This window comes from Cervus elaphus, chromosome 1 (genome assembly GCF_910594005.1).
Source record: "Cervus elaphus chromosome 1, mCerEla1.1, whole genome shotgun sequence".
NCBI classification, from domain to species: domain Eukaryota; kingdom Metazoa; phylum Chordata; class Mammalia; order Artiodactyla; family Cervidae; genus Cervus; species Cervus elaphus.
In genome coordinates this window covers 47578479-47592361 of record NC_057815.1, presented here as the reverse complement: position 1 = coordinate 47592361, position 13883 = coordinate 47578479, and the positions used below count along the sequence as shown (strand labels likewise).

General features: G+C 44.6%; 1 protein-coding gene and 1 non-coding gene across 10 annotated transcripts in view; both read right to left on the bottom strand.

The window, feature by feature from the left end:
- GRAMD1B (GRAM domain containing 1B) overlaps positions 1-13883 on the bottom strand; it is a 260632-nt gene that overhangs the window by 155093 nt on the left and 91656 nt on the right. The window lies entirely within an intron of this gene.
- TRNAE-UUC lies at positions 4479-4550 on the bottom strand. Its single transcript has one exon. It is a non-coding gene; the product is annotated as a tRNA-Glu (tRNA).

The window sequence follows — 13883 nt, the reverse complement described above, 5'->3', positions numbered from 1 at the left end:
TGGACCACAGCACACCAGGCTCCGCTGTCCATGGAATTCTCCAGGCAAGAATACTGGAGTGGGTTGCCATTTCCTTCTCCACATGAACCCACAGACTCCACCTCAAAACTGCATTTCCCAATACTTCCCTGGTGGTCCAGTGGTTAGGACTCTGCACTTGCAATGCAAGGGGAGTAGCTTCAATCCCCAGCTCGGTAACTATGATCCCACATGCCTCGAGACACGGCCAAAAAATAAAAAATAACAATAATATTGCTGTCTCTCCAGGGTCTAGCTTGGTTTTCTCTTCTTACCTGACCCAAAGCTCTGTTCCCTTTGAGCCAAGGAGCTATGACAAGTCCAAGCCTTAGCAGTTATCGCCAGTGATAATGGTGGCCCTGCCCTAGCCTTGGAGATAATCCTTTGGCTGCATCAGAGAAACCCTTCTTTAGCACAGACACGGGGTGTTTACTCCAGTGTATTCAAGCTATTGCACACTAACATGTTGTGTGTAATACTAACGGTAATCCGTAACATTTAAACAGTGCTTTCCAGTCTACAAAGTGCTTTTTTGCACATTTTTTTCATCTGACCTTTCCAACCTTATAAAGTAGATACAGTATATATATATTATATACACACACTCCGATCCTCATTTTAAAGATGAAGGGGACTTCCTTGGTGGTCCAGTAGCCAAGACTTCACACTCCCAGTGTAAAGGGCCCGGTTTGATCCCTGGTCAGGGAACTAGATCCCACAGGCTGCAACTCAGAGTTGGCATGTCACAACTAAGACAAATAAATAAATAGTCAGAAAATGCATCCAAATAAATAAAATAATAAAATAAGTATTTTTTAAAATAAATAAAGATGATGAAAATAAGGACTCAAGGGAATATATAGATATGTCTAAGTGTAAACAGTTGGTAAGTCAAACAGTGAAGATTTCAATCCAGGTTCTCTAACCCTGAACTCCTTATTATTTCACCTTGAGTTGGGCCATAGCTTTCACTTAAAACAGGGAAGGGGGTGGGTGGCAGGAATGACTTCAGTGATGAGACCGGGGAAGATATGAACTTGGGAGTCAGTTTGCTGGGAAGGGCCTGAATGTTCATTCTGCTGAAATTGTCCACTGTTTCTGTTCTGCAGGAGGCAGCCCTCAGCCAGAAAGCAAGGCCATCTGGGAAGTCCAATACCACAAAAGCCTTGAAATGAGAAGTGACAAGAGTTAGCCCTAACCAGTCAATGGGCAGTGACGTGAGATGGGACAGATAACACAACTTGCCACAAGGTCTCAAGGCCACAAGTGAAACCAAAGAAATAAACAAGTGTTTGACGATACCTGAAAAATACAACTTATGCTTCAGAGTTGAGCTGTTTCATCAACCAGCTGGTGAAAAAGTCACAGGCATGCCAAATAAGCCAGAGCAACGTGCCCGGAGAAAGAGTAAGACTTCCTAGAGCCAAAGCCTGGCCCAAAGACACTTCTAGGAAGCCAGTGGAAAGTTGGCCTGAGCCCAGGGGGGAGGCTTGTAAGACCAGAAAGGCCAGGACCATCCCATTTAGGTCTGACAGCAGGACTCAGGAGAGGCAGGCCAGCCGCAGACCAGAAATGCAGGTGCCCTGAGGGCCTCTGCACAGAAATAAGCACAGAAAACGTGCCAGGGCTGCCTTGAGTCTGCCGCCAGCCAAGGTAGAGAAGCTGGATTCAGGAGCCAATGTGGAGTAGACCGGGCAGCTGACGTTCCAGAAACAACTGGTGAATTCCTACAGGAATATTTCAGATTCTGCCCCCTCCCAAAAACGGAAAAGGTGGCCAGGGTTTATTTTACAGCTGATTAAAGAGCCAACTGAATTAAAAATAAATATGTTTTCAAGACATTTTATTACTGTGGCTTCCCAACTGGCAGTTAATTTTGTCACCACCTGTTTCCCTCTAGTTAACAGAATTCAAACCCCCGAAGCTGAAAGTGTTGGGAGTCCTAAAGGTTACAGTAGGCAAGATACAGTAGCTCGGGTTCTGCCCCAGGGACTGAGGACAGAGGCACCCAAGGGGATAAAGGACAAGGCATCTGGAAAGAAGGTCAAATTCTTGAGTCCTACAGGACAAAGGACACACGGGGGAGGAGGGGTGTTTATGCAGAAACCCTACTGCAAACAAGCGGTCAGATGCCACATAGGGACCATGGCCTTTAAGGACAGAGGGAGGGTGTGCTCTATTCCAGATCAGTCCTTCCACTCTCCTTGTCTCCCCCTCCCTGACCCACCTCCACTACCATCCCCAATTTCATTTGTCCTTAGCCTCAGGAAAAACTGGTTCAAGGTATAACTGTCATCGTGGTTTTTTATTTTTATTTTTCCAATTAGAAGAAATAAAAACAATCCTGTTTTTATTTCAGTTGTTCAGTTGTGTCCAACTCTTTGCAACCTAAGGACTGTAGCCTACCAGGCTCCTCTGTTCATGGAATTCTCCAGGCAAGAATACCACCTGATGCAAAGAGCCAACTCATTGGAAAAGACCCTGAGGCTGGGAAAGATTGAGGGCAAGAGGAGAAGGGGGTGACAGAGGATGAGATGGTTGGATGGCATCACCGACTCAGTGAACATGAGTCCAGGAGATAGTAGTGAAGGACAGGGAAGCCTGGTGTGCTGCAGTTCATGGAGTCGCAAAGAGTCAGGACACAAACTAGCAAATGAACAACAACAACAAAAAACAGTCCTAACCAAGAACTCTGGTCATTTACCAACTCAGAGAGCCCCTCAGGGGCCTGGGAAGAAACAGCATTGACTGGACCTGGACTGGGGACACCTGGGTGGACTGGAGATGCCTGATCTGTTTGCACAAACAATTTTCCACCCAGGAGGTAATGTATATCTTTTCAGCTAAGCAGTCTTGACAACTTTCTGATAAGGTATATGCCACTCATTGCTCACTTTTTACTAGCAAGAAGGCAACAGGTACTGGAACCCCTGTTATGAGAATAGTGAACAAAAAATAACAGAAGTTGAATAAATCATAAATCATTAAGTTTTCGTATAAGGATGTTAATGAAACAACCTCCCACCCCACCCATCACATCCTATCCTATATTCAATTAACCCTCTTTATTTCTGTTCACATACATAGACAAAGGCATAAAATAGATTTTGATGATCTACAAAGTGGATAATTCATTCACTCAAAATTTATTTAAAGAACTCTTTAAATGGCAGCGTGTAAACCGGGAAAAGATGAGAAAGCAGACTTTAGATGGACCAGGTACTGTGCTGAAAAGTATCGGACACAAAGTACCCTAAGACCTTACCCTCAAAAATCTTAATGTGTGCTGGGAAATGGAGCAGAAAAGTTAATGATAACTATTTATGAGACCAAAAGTTTGTTTCATAGAGGAAGGGGAAACTAACGTGTACTGAGTGTCCACTATATGCATTTTTCACATGATCTCACTTAAAAGACAGTATTTGAAGAAAATGTGTTTTAATTCAAATTCCAATCTATTCATCTTATTTATAGCAAGAAAACAAGTGTACCATTTTATGTTACCAAGTATCCCCATCTGTCCTAACTCCATTGTAACTATAACCCACCTATGACTTTTTTTATTATCCAGATTCTATTTGTGTTTCCTGGGAATTTTCATTTTTAACTTTTTATTTATTGGAGTGCAGCCAATTACCAATGTTGTAATAGTTTCAGTCGACAGCGAAGGGACTCAGCCATACATATACATGTATCCATTCTCCCCCAAACTCCCCTCCCATCTAGGCTGCCACATATTGAACATAGTTCCATGTGCTATCCTGTAGGTCCTTGTTGGTTATCTACTTTAAATATAGCAGAGGTGGCGCAATGGTGAAGAATCTCCCTACCAATGGAGGAGCTAAGGGTTCAATCCCTGGGTTGGGAAGATCCCCTGGAGAAGGAAATGGCAACCCACTCCAGTATTCTTGCCTGGAGAATCCCACGGACAGAGGAGCCTGGCAGGCTACAGTCCATGGGGTCGCAAAGAGTCAGACATGACTGAAGCAACTTAGCATGCACACTGTCACATAAATATTTTAAGTTGGTTCTTTTCTGAGAAACAGCAGACCTGGGAAGGACTCTAAAAACCAACTAGAAGTTGCCCTTTTGAAAGAGACACTGACATCTGTAAGAGAATTCTCCATCTACAAGGTTATCTCTGTCATCACCTGGAAGAGAAGGAGAGCAAATCTCTAGAAACTCTTACTAGCGGAGAAGAAAACAACTTAAATCTACACCACCATCACCCTTGTTCACTGTGCCTTTCTTTCCTGGTTACCTCCCAGAACTGACTCTCCCACCCTCAGCATCTTCTGTCTTTAGATGAGGGTAGTATTTATGGAGAGGCCTTGGGGCCACTGAGGCAAATTACTGTTTTCCTGAATCTCTCCCATGTGTACATGCTATTAAACTTTTGTTTGATTTTTCTCTTGGTTTAGCCTTTTTTTCTTTTTTTTTTTTTTTTTGGCTGTGCCACGTTCCCCGACCAGGGATCAAACCTGGGCCATGACAGTGAAAGCACCAAGTCCTAACCACTGGACCACCAAGGAAGTCCCTAATTTTCTCCTATTATTCTGTCTCATGTCAGTTTCATGCTTAGACCGGTCAGAAGAACCTAGAAAGATATAGGAAATTTTTCTTCCTTCCCCAACAATGCACATCACTAGTTAAGGAGATCTGACTCAGAGATGGGGAAAAGTTACAGGAGCCCAGAGGGCTAGTCCAGAAGTTCTGCTTTCATTCTGTAATCACCCATCTGCAGAGCTGACACCTTAAAGTATCCCACCTGTACATACACACCCTATACACTCATCACTCAAAATGCTCCTATTAATTTCTGTCTTTTCTGCTCATCACCCACATTTCAGCAATAAATAGTGTGTGACGGCAGCGGGGGGCGGCTTTCCTTGTTTCATTAGCTAGGCTCCTTTAGAGCAAAAAAGCCACCTGGGGACTTCTGTGGTGGTCCAGTGGTTAAGAATCCAGCTGACAATGCAAGGGACACAAGTTTGATCCCTGGTCCAGGAAGATCCCACATGCCACAGAATAACCAAGCCCGTGCATCACAACCACTGAACTAGCGTGCCACGAGTACTTAAGCCCGAATGCCTAGAGCCTGAGCTCTGCAACAAGAGAAGCCACCACAATAAGAAGCCCGCGTACAACTAGAGAGTAGTCACAACTAGAGAAAGCCCGCACACAGCAATGAAGACCCAGCATGGCTATAAATAAATAAAGTAAGTAAGTAAAAGGCCACCTGCTCCAGACTCTGTTTTACGTCCAGTTTCTTCTCCAGGCAATTTTATTAAGAAGGTAATGAGTGATACTGCATGGGCAGGCTCCATTCCTGACTCAACTAAGAGAGTCTCATTTGCATGAGATAAGTTGGTATCCCGTTGCCCCCAAGAAGGCCAATATTCACCCCGAATGGCTCAGACTATTTTGGTTTCATCATACTTTTTGAAGTTACCACATTTTCCCTTTGATTATCCCCCTCTCCTAATTGGTGGTCTCTACCAGCTGTATTCACTTCCTCTCTATTCACTTCACCCCACAATCAAGCTTCTAATTCTACCGCTTGATACAAACTGTTCTCTTATCAAAGGTCACCAATGACTGCCTCGTGGCCTTTTTTCCTATCTCAATTCTTTCTGACATTTTTACAACATCTGGAATCACTATTCCTTCTTGGGGTAAAAAGTACCCTTGGCTTCATTTCAGTATTTAGTGAAATAACATTGTGCATTCAAAGTGGCATTTCCAGGGCACCTACTATGTGCCAGGCTCCATTTGAGGGAGAACACCAAAATTAAAAAGGAAAAAGATACAGTCCATCCTTAAGGAATTTACCACCTAATAGAGAAACAGACAGTCCACCAGATACTGAGATCACACACAATAACTGTTGCAAGCAGGCAGGGTGCGGGAAGTGTGTGTTCAAAGTTCAGGACCCACAACCAGACAAAGAACACCTGGGGTGGCATGGGAACATGAACAGCGCTTCACAAAGAAGGAAGCATTTGAGCTGACATTTGACAGACGAGTAAAATTTTACGAGCAGACCATACTCCAAATGGAGAGGTTGGCACAGGGCAAGAAATTGATGCAAGCTCAGTCAAGGACCTTGACTTCATCACGAGCTCCATACTGGTGGAGATGGAGGAGGAGATGGGAATGGCCAGAGATGAACATGACCAAGTAAGCAGGGTCTGCATCATGAGGGGCCTTGTCTGTCCCAGAAACAGGATGAAATTTCATCTTGTAGGTCGGGAGTCCCCAACCTCCAGAATCTAATGCCTAAAGATATGCGGAAGAGCTGATGTGATAATCATAGAAATAACATGTACAATAAATGGAATGTGCTTGAATCATTCCAAAATCATCCTTCTCTAACCCCCATCTGTGGAAGAATTGTCTTCCACAAAACCAGTCCCTGGGTAGTGAAAGTGTTAGACGCTCAGTCATGTCCAATTCTTTGTGACCCCATGGACTGTAGCTGCCAAGCTCCTTAGTCCATGGGATTCTCCAGGCAAGAATACTGGAGTGGATTGCCATTTCCTTTTCCAGGAGATCTTCCTGACTCAGGGATCAAACCTGGGTCTCCTGAATTCCAGGCGGATTCTTTACCGTTTGAGCTGCATGGGAAGCCCCCATGGGTCCCTGGTGCCTAAAATGTTGGAAACCATTGCTGTAGGTGACAAAGGGCACTGAAGGAATCTGAAGAGGGGAGAGATTTGTTTATTAGAGGAAAAGTAGAGGATTACACGGGAGGCCGATAACGAAGCCCTCTCGGAGTTCCCTGGTGGACAGCGGTTAAGACTCCATGCTTCCAATGCAAGGAGTGTGGGTTCAATCCCTGGTTGGGTAAGTAAGATCCCACATGCTGCATAGCTCAGCAAAAAATAAAAATAAAAAAGGAAGCCCTCTCAAAAAAGCAGATGGGATGAAGGCTCAAGCTAAAGAGATGATGATGGAGAGAACTGATGAGCAGGGAGAGATGCAGGAGGTGCCTGACTGCAGGTGATGGGAGCAGGAGTGGGGAAATCTAGGAGGCCTTGTTTCCTCTGCCTGTCAGACCTTGGGGGCACTTCTAGCTTCTTCTGGGGCATTCCCACCACTTTAGCACAGGGCAAAACAAATGTGAGGCAAGCAATACATACCTGCTGACTAGTTCACTACTACCACCTTCATCAACTAAAGGTAAGGTAAAGTGAAAAAGTCTAAGTGAAAGTTGTTCAGTCGTGTCCAACTCTTTACAATCCCATGAACTATACAGTCCATGGAATTCTCCAGGCCAGAATATTGGAATGGGTAGCCTTTCCCTTCTCCAGGGGAATCTTCCCACCCCAGGGATTGAATCCAGCTCTCCCGCATTGCGGACAGATTCTTTACCAGCTGAGCCACAAGAAAAGCCCAAAGGTAAGGTAAGTCTGTAGCAAATCTTCGGTGATCCTTGTAGCAAGGGTGAGAGCAGGACGACTGCTAAAGTGGATTATAAAAAGACTTCAGAGCACCTGACTGGGTTCTCTAGAGCATCCACATATACTCATCTTGGAGTCATGTGTAAAGAAACACTCACCTCTCAAAAATAAAAACACATGGAAGACACTGCAAGCAGAGTGGAGCAATAGCTCTGGAGCTGGTCTCAGAAGTCTGGGTCCAGCTCAGGCTCTCTGACTCGGCAGCACACACAGCAAGGAGCATCACTGTTCTGAACCTTGATTTGCTGACTGTGTTGGGTGACCACCATGGACCCTTCTGGCCTTAAACATGCAATGAAGCAAAGCTGGGCTTCCCTAGTAGCTCAGCTGGCAAAGAATCTGCCTGCAATGCAGGAGACCCCAGTTCAATTCTTGGATAGGGAAGATCCCCTGGAGAAGGGATAGGCTACCCACTCCAATATTCTTGGGCTTCCCCGGTAGCTCAGACGGTAAATCCGGCTGCAATGTGGGAGATGTGGGTTCGATCTCTGGGTTGGGAAGATCCTCTAGAGAAGGCTAAGGTTTAAGTAAGGAAAGAAATGTGCAGGGAAAATCAGCTTGAAAGCTCAGTGAATGGCAGAGAAGGGAGCTGCATGAACTGAACCAGGAGAGCAAGGCGGCCTAGGCTATACAGCAGGGAGCCGAGGACCAGAGTCACTCAGATACCTGGAGTGGCAATTCCCAGGCAGAGAGAGAAACCTGCCATCCTGGCTCACTTCTGCGGACTTCTATTAAGCCCCGCTTCCTTTCACTGTCTCTCTGTCTCCAGCTTATCATTTTATCATCGTCTGTAACTCTATTAATAAACCCATGGACCAATTCTTACAGCAAGAAGAGGCCGAAAAGATGATCTTGCCTCCTCCTTTCCCCTTCAGAATAGGAAACCAAAGGCCAAAGAAGTTAAGGGACGTGTATAAAGCCACAGAGCTATCTAATAGCATTGCAAAAAATAACACTCCAGTTGGTCTAAGAGCAGAGCTCTGCCCACAACTGCCCTTCAAGTCTGAGAGTATAAACTCCTGGAGCGAAGAGGAGGTATTTTACTTTTTTTCTTCACCCTTCAGTGTTCTCACTCATAATGAGGATTAACTTACTAACCGCTGTTCGTTCCATAAAATGTGGGCACTGTGCGCTCTTTGAGTGTTTTCTTGGTACCAGCTCAGTTCTAACCAGAGACATAACCCTGCTCCTAAACACCTTAGATTCTAATGGTTCAGCAGCAGGGATGCTGAGATGGGATACAGACACCCACAAAGAGACAAATTTTAAAAAATAAGACAATTTAAAAAGTGAAAATATTATGAAGATAATAAAGCTGAGTGATGAGAGGTCTCAAAAAAGAAAAAAATACGTCCAGGTCACATCATTATTAAGTGACAAAATTTACCAGATCAGACTTAAACGTTTGCTTTCCTACTTTCCTAAATATTAAACATCTCTCTTTTTGTGTGTGTGTGTGTAATAAAGTTTTACTAAAGTATAAAGGAGATAGAGAAAGCTTCTGACATAGGCATCAGAAGGGGGCAGAAAGAGTACCCCTAAACATCTCTCCTACACGGTACATATTCAAACAATATTTGCCATTGTTGTTGATGAGGACAAAACAGATCTCAATAATCCTACTAATATAAGACTAAGTGCTCATAAAACATTCAGATATAACAAGTTACGGTGTTTCTTGAAATACAAGTTCTATAAATAAGTCTGATGAAAGATGGCACAAGCACCACAAAACCAATTCTAATCTCACAAACGCCTCATATCTTTTTTAATTTAATTTTTTTTACTTTTTATATGATTTTTAAAGGTTGCCTTCTATTTACAATTATTACAAAATATTGGCTGCATTCCCCATGTTGTACAATCCATCCTTGAGCCTTACACCCGGTAGACTGTACCTACTCCCTCCAAATCTCTTTTAAAAGCTGTCTTTAAATCTTACCTTGGCTCCTTCTTACAAGTTCTTCTCATTTTGCTAAGAGTTTTCTCTCTGCATCGTCTCCCTAGAACCAAAAACATCTTCTCTCCTTATTATACTTCATATCAAAGACTGTCACTCATATCAAACTCAGAAGACAATCCTGCCCTCCATCATCTAGAGTCCTCCAGCAGAGCCTTATGGCAGCACTGATTAAGCTGAAATCACAGGTTCACGAAGCCACATCACAGGAAATTCAGTGCTGGGAAAAATACACGCAACACCTTCAGGGCTGGTTACCCGGTCCCCTCCCTTTCCTATGAGAAAGGGGATCAGGTTTCAGAAGTATACCGGGAAGTAGTGACACGGGACAGGCTGCCTGAACTGATCACACAACAGTCCTAATCACCTTCTGGACCACTATTTTTTCCAGGTCCACCAACCCCAAGTGACTCAGCAAATATGCTGCAATGACGAACAACCACAAGTCCCAGGGCCTGTCCTTCATATCAGATAGAGCTGGCCCCAAAGGACACTAATAGGAAAACACCTCTTTCCCCGGAAATGAAACGGGAGGGAGATAAAGAGAAAATAATCAGAAAGTGAGCATGGACTGTGCACAGAGAGATGCTTACCTTTCTTAGTTCATCCTCAAACCCACCTTACAAGGTGGGCATTACCAGGATCCTCCATTTACAGAGGAGGAAACACAGAGCAATCTGAGGGAGGACAACTTGCTGTGGGCTGGAATTTTACCCCTTGGAAGCAGGCTGGAAATTACTCCTGGGATAAAAGTCAAAGGGAATCCCTGGAAAGCCATTTGTGTAGACACTGAGAGGAACAGTGTAAGCCTGGGAAGTTAGCGACAGTGTTTTGCAAAGAGATGACACATGCTCTTCCTCAGCTGCCCCCATCACTCTCTAATTCACAATCAGTGGCCACCCTGTGACTCCGGATGTACCATCACTCAGCTGCAGGTGGGCTTACCTGTCCTCACTCAGAACAGGGCAGGCCAAGTCTCTAAGTCTCTCTGAGGTGGATGGAACTAACTTGAATGCTGACATCAAGGCAAGGATAGTATTCAATAGGCAAATTAATTTTGTTATGTTTTGTTTTGCTGGTCAAAGCTGAGTCACCACCCCACAGACAATGAGGATTTCACTTGTTCTAGGGCAGCGGTCCCCAACTTTCTTGGCACCAGCGACCGGTTTTGTGGAAGACAATTTTTCCAAGAATGGGGGATGGGGATGGTTTTGGGATGATTCAAGTATATTACATTTATGGTGCATTTGACTTCTGTTATTATTATATTGTGAAATTTGTTGTTCAGTTACTAAATATCTGACTCTTTATGACCCCAAGGACAGCAGCATGCCAGGCTTCCCTGTCCTTCACTATCTCCTGGAGTTTTCACAAACTCATGTCTATTGAGTCAGTGATGCTATCCAACCATCTCATCCTCTGTCACCCGCTTCTCCCGCCTTCAATCCTTCCCAGCATCAGGGTCTCTTCCTATGAGTCAGCTCTTTGCATCAGGTGGCCAGACTATTGGAGCTTCAGTTTCAGCATCAGTTCTTCCAATGAATATTCAGGGTTGATTTCCTTTAACGATTGACTGGTTTGATCTCCTTGCAGTCCAAGGGACTCTCAAGAGTCTTCTCCAGCACCACCGTTTGAAAGCAACAATTCTTTAGCGCTCAGCCTTCTTTATATAACTCACCATAATGAAAATCAGGGGGAGCCCTCAGCTTGCGTCCTGCAACTAGACAGTCCATCTGGGGGTGATGGGAGACAGTAACACCTCAAGTGTATTGCTAATGTCCAGCCTACTCTGTAATCTCATTTTGGTTTGCACCTCTATGAGAATCTAACACCCTCAGGTGTAATGTAAGTGATGAGGAGAGGCTGTAAAAAAAAAAAAACTACAGATGAAGCTTCACTTGCTCACCCACTGCTCACCTCCTGCTGTGCGGCCTGGTTTCAAACAGGCCATGGACCAGTTGGGGACCCCTGCCCTAGGGAACACCCAGGGTTTAAAATTATATGTATAAAAAATAAAATAAAATAAAATTATATGTATATACAGGGAATTCCCTGTAGCTCAGATGGTAAAGAATCTGCCTGCAATGTAGGAGACTCAGGTTCAATCCCTGGGTCAGGAAGATCTTCTGGAGAAGGAAATGGCAACTCACTCCAGCATTCTTGCCGGGAGAATCCCATGGACAGAGGGGCCTGGCAGGCTATGGTCTGTGGGTTTGCAAAGAGTCAGACATGACTGAGCAACTAACACTACTACTATATAATATGTATAATTTAAAATTATAAGCAAAATTATATGTATATGTATATATTGAGTTGTTCAGTCATGTCCAGCTCTTTTGAGGCCCCATGGACTGCAGCCCACCAGGCTCCTCTGTCCATGGGATTTTCCCAGGCAAGAATCCTAGAGCGGGTTGCCATTTCCTTCTCCAGGGGATCTTCCCAACCCCAGGATTGAACCCCCGTTTCCTACATTGGCAGGTGGGTTTTTTTTTTACCACTGAGCCACCAGGGAAGCCCCTGTGTATATATACATACATACATATGTAATGTTTATATCTATTAAACATACATTTATTTTTAAAGGCTCAGTCATTCATTCATCCTCCAGTACTGATCCACTTAACCTGGAGGAGTGAGGTTTGCAGTTTACTGCATTGTGCCAACTATTTCTTAGTAAGAAATACTAAGGACACAACTGAGCTGATTAAGAAGTGAAAGTGACTTAACAGCACCTGTCACCCACAGGGGCCTTAATCTAGTGGAAAATGGGAGGTAGAGGTTCTAGGATTCCAGATTCTCTGTGGCTATAAGGGAGAGAAACGCATAGTTAATTAAGCCCCAAATGCCTAAGTTCTGAATCATTGCATCAATGATGCTTGTGAGAAACAGAATTTTTAGTTTTCCGTGCCCACCCTCTGCTGTAGAAACCAAATCATCAGTGGTTCCACGTCCAGTACAAAGAGGGAGGAGCAGAAAAACCCCTGGTTACCCCATGTCCACAGCCAGAATTCTCCAGCCAACAAAACACGGGCCACCTTCGCCTACTCTGAGATGGATGAGCTAGGTCCTTCGCTGAGCGGAAACTGCTTCTGCTCTCCTAAAATAAAACGCCCACTTCCTCAGGAAGACTGTCCACAGGGAGGACGTCCTTCACAGCAAGGGCTGGCCAATAACCAGGACTAACAATGGAACAGCTACTGCTGCCCCTCTGTGGAGGCACCAGTCACATTCTTAAATTTTATGTTTATTTCTATGATTGGCATTGACTGCCTAATAGATGCCCAATTAAAACCTGCTGTTGAACAAATGAGGGGATGAATAATAAATATACTAGACTGAACCCTTCAAGGGCAGAGGCCAGTCAGAGTTCAGTGGCAGGTACTCTGCAGCCAAGCTGTCAGATTTCTGCAGAATTGGGACTCTTCTCACTGTGCCAGCCTAAAGGAGGTTTAATGTGTATGTGTGTGAGTCACTCAGTTGTGTCTGCTGACCCACACCGTCAGCACATGAACATCAGCCTGGGTACAATGCCAGATGCACTTAAATTTGTACAAAATGAAAAAGGCCTGAATTAAAGGTGCCAGGACACAGCCTTTCTGAGTCAGGCTTCCATCATTACTCAACTGTATGGACGTGCGCACGTTTCAGAGCTTCAATTCCCTCAAGTCCAAGTGGGCATACTCGTTACACCCACCCCATAGGACATGGGGACAAATGAAGTGGTAAGTTGTCATGCCAAAAGCATATTACTGAAAGGCTCGGTGTGTGCCAGGCACCGTGGCAGGTGCAGCAGATACAAAGAATAATTATATTCTGTGCCACCTCTCAGAGCCCAGGGCCTTGTAAATCACACTGAAAAGGATCAAATGCTCCCCCAGATTAAGAGATGATTACATCTCTATGACTAGCACTGTGTTCCTTCATATCCGAGTGGGCACCACTGTCTGCTGCTCTGACCGGAATCTCCCAACAGTAGGCATCAGCACCCCTTCTTTCCTCTGCACCACCCTCCTCCCCAGCTCCCAGTTCAAGGCTCCACACTCTAGGGTACTCCAATCCATGGTATCCCCGACCTGCCTTCAAGGCTGTCAGGACTTGGCATAAAGAAGGGCCATGTGTTATATTGACCCTGCTGAAAAACAGAATATAGAATCTTTCATATGATAGGAACCAACAAGGAAACTTTCCTTTAATTCCCTTTTTACACTTTATGGTAAGTAGCAGGGGGGAAAATGCACTTATAGATCATTTCTAGGCAAAATTGTGAAGCTAACAACCAACCTATTTCTACCTATGTGCAGTCTCTTTTGGAGAAGGCAATGGCACCCCACTCCAGTACTCTTGCCTGGAAAATCCCATAGATGGAGGAGCCTTGTGGGCTGCAGTCCGTGGGGTCCTTACGAGTCGGACACGGCTGAGCGACTTCACTTTCACTTTTCACT